At 33.2% G+C, this 3084-nt stretch overlaps 1 protein-coding gene across 1 annotated transcript in view; it reads right to left on the reverse strand.

The window, feature by feature from the left end:
* The window catches only part of LOC118745205 (hemicentin-2-like), a 72383-nt gene that overhangs the window by 58414 nt on the left and 10885 nt on the right, over positions 1–3084 (reverse strand). The window lies entirely within an intron of this gene.

Below are 3084 nucleotides of genomic sequence, written 5' to 3' on the forward strand. Positions count from 1 at the left end.
AATTCTGACTGCAGAGAAAATCAGATGAAATAATCTCTGATGATATGATTAAAATAGAATAATTATGTACATAAGTAAATAAAATTCATACTTATTTAGTAATGCAGGAAACAGTAATCCAAAAAAGTTTTGATGCCCTATACCAAATTATGCTACGAGTATTTTCATTCGCCATTGTTTCGAATGGTTAACCTAATGAACAAGTTTTGATAGTATTTATTAATTGTTATTTTGCTACGAGCACATTAAACTTAATTAGATAATTACATACGAGTATTGTAAATAAATATATTTACATTCCGCAGGCAATAAAAAATTACCAATTAGCTTTTACAAATGAAATGAATCCTGCCTGCTTCATTACGAGCATGACTTGCACAGTGAATATTGTAATTGCGGCCGTTTACATACAACAACATTCCACATAATCCACATAGTACATACACAGAAGGTCAATAAAAATCATCACCACGCGTTCTTTCCCTCCATTTGGATAGTCATTTCAATTTTACATAAATATTTAATTTCCTAATTGTCTGTTTGTGAAAATGGCTCCCGGCTATCGAATAATTTATAGATTTATTTTTTGACCAAATAACCAACTGCTTACATAGCTCAGCTGCAGTACTCTTCTTTCCCAAACAGTGCCGCCATGACAATAGCTCAAATACGCCAAGTAAACACTTCAATGGCCTTAAGCCAAACATACATACAGTGAGCGTCAAAAATAAGTATGTATATCCTGATGTTTTGACGATTCCATTTATTTGTATTTTTCCATATCAATTTTTTCTTATTTTTTATGAAAATATGTATATGTAGTTCATTCAGAAAAATTCAAGAGAATTTTAGATTTTCAATTCGATTTCTTAGATAAAATTTGGAGAATGTAGTTTTGTAGCCCATTAAACTTAAGTTATAATAAAGTGCGAGTTTCAAGTTTCGCAGTTTTTTATATTTACGAGATCTTAAAAATCAATGGTAATTTTAAGCGACTTGAAACCTGCACTCTAATTTACTAAAATTTAATGGGTTACAAAACTCTATAAATTTTCTAAGAAATTTAATTGAAAAGTTGAAGATTTTTTGCACCTGCCTGAGTTCTGTATGAAATGTAAAAAAATTGGTTCTTGTGGTTTTTGTTGTTGAATGTACTATATTTTTATAAAAAAATAAGAAACATTTTGCGTGGAAAATATAAAAAATAAAATCGTCAAAACGTGAGGGTACACTTATTTTCGACGCTCACTGTATATGCCAAATTAAAATAATATTTGCGCGCGAGTTATTTCGCTAGTGAGCCAACAATGTATTAAAGCTCACGGGCGTTAAAACCGAGAAAAGCTAATGATTCCTTTCAACATTATTAATATTCAATGATATTTGATGTGAAAACACAAATGAAGAGAATAACGAATTGGACTGGGTGGGCGAAAAAAAAACACATTTTTGCTGGCGGAGGAATTTGGCAAAGGGCAAGCAGTTTCTGCAGTAATCGTTTTTTGTAACTGACCCGCTTCAAGTTTAAACTATTCATAGGGCTATAAAAAAAATCTTTGAATGAAAAACGAAAAGCCATTTATGAACATAGCGATGATATTTCAAATACTTGAAAGATATTATCCAGGACACGGAAAAGTTGTACGATGTCATTTTATATGGCATGAATCGAATTAATTGAGTAAACGGGCGACATAGCTGTTTAACTCCGTTCAAAAATTCAGTTTGTAACACGAAAATATATGTTTGTGGAGTAGTGGTAAGCAGTGCGCGCTACCACCCCGCAACGCCTTTGTTTAAGCCCTGGTCAAAGCAACATCGCAAGAAAATATAGAAAAAAGGTTTTTTCTTAACAGCGGTCGTCCCTCGACAGGCAATGGCAAACCTCCGAGTGTATTTATGCCACGAAAAACAGCTTCTCATAAAAATACAATCGCCGTTCGAAGTCGGCGTAAAACTGTAGGTCCCTCCGCTTTGTGTGACAACATCAAGGCGCACGCCACAAATCGGAGGAGAAGCTCGGCCTAACACTAACATACTATGTGTAAGCGCCAATCTATTATTATTTATTATCGTGTGCACAGACGGACGGACGGACGGATAGACAATCACCGCTTAAATCACATTAAACATTTTAATGCGCTAAAAATCGCAATAAACATTTTAACACTATTTAAATTGACAACTAATATTTTGAGCATTAGTAAGATCCTAAAAAAAGGCGAATAATTTTAAGACAAAGCTAAGAAAAAAGTTAGAAGCTAAACAGGATTTTTTCGGCTAAGCCCCATTAAAAATGCTAAATTTAGCCGGAAAATATCTAAATTAAAAATGTAGATTAAAATGTCACCCTTCAAACGCCGATCAGTTTGGCCTAAATTGATTAGTGTTACCAGATAAATATATGGGCATCAGCACAACATAGTAGCAAGAATCTGCAGAGAGTATGTAAGACAAAGAAACAATCAGCTTTTGACCTCTTTTTTACATTCTTTCAACTGATATTTATTTTTAATTTCTTCTTTGTTCTTCTACTCCAGCATTAAATGGTTTTCATTATTATTAGGGCTGTAAATATAGAAGACACACTGTGCGCAATGACATATTTATTTGTTCGCTTGTCGCAGGCAAATTATGAAATTACATAAATAAAAATGCCTAAAAAAAATCGACCACAATAAAAAAATCAATAAACGATAAGTGACAACAGCACTAACAGCGACAACAATAAAAACAAGCGCAACAACAATTTTATCGACAACTATAGAAGTACAGGCGTATTCATGTTTGCATTTATGACCCGCCAGCTCTGTACGAAGGTGGCTTTAACAGCAGCAACTCAAATTAAAGCAAGATGAACAAAAGAGAAAAATGGGGAAAAATTATGTCAATCAATAAAATGTTATAATTTAAAAAATGACATGAATTAAATTGACAAGCTCAATTTTTTTCGTTTTACGGGGGTACAGGGGCTGGCTGGCTGATCTGTTGACTTTATTGGGCAAATTAAAAAAAAAAAAACTAACGTACAACTGCATGTCATAGTGGAGAATTGGGTCGATAGGCATGCCAGCTTGTCTTTTT

This window comes from Rhagoletis pomonella, unplaced genomic scaffold (genome assembly GCF_013731165.1).
Source record: "Rhagoletis pomonella isolate Grant_MI unplaced genomic scaffold, Rhpom_1.0 Rhpom_scaffold_00008, whole genome shotgun sequence".
Lineage (NCBI taxonomy): Eukaryota > Metazoa > Arthropoda > Insecta > Diptera > Tephritidae > Rhagoletis > Rhagoletis pomonella.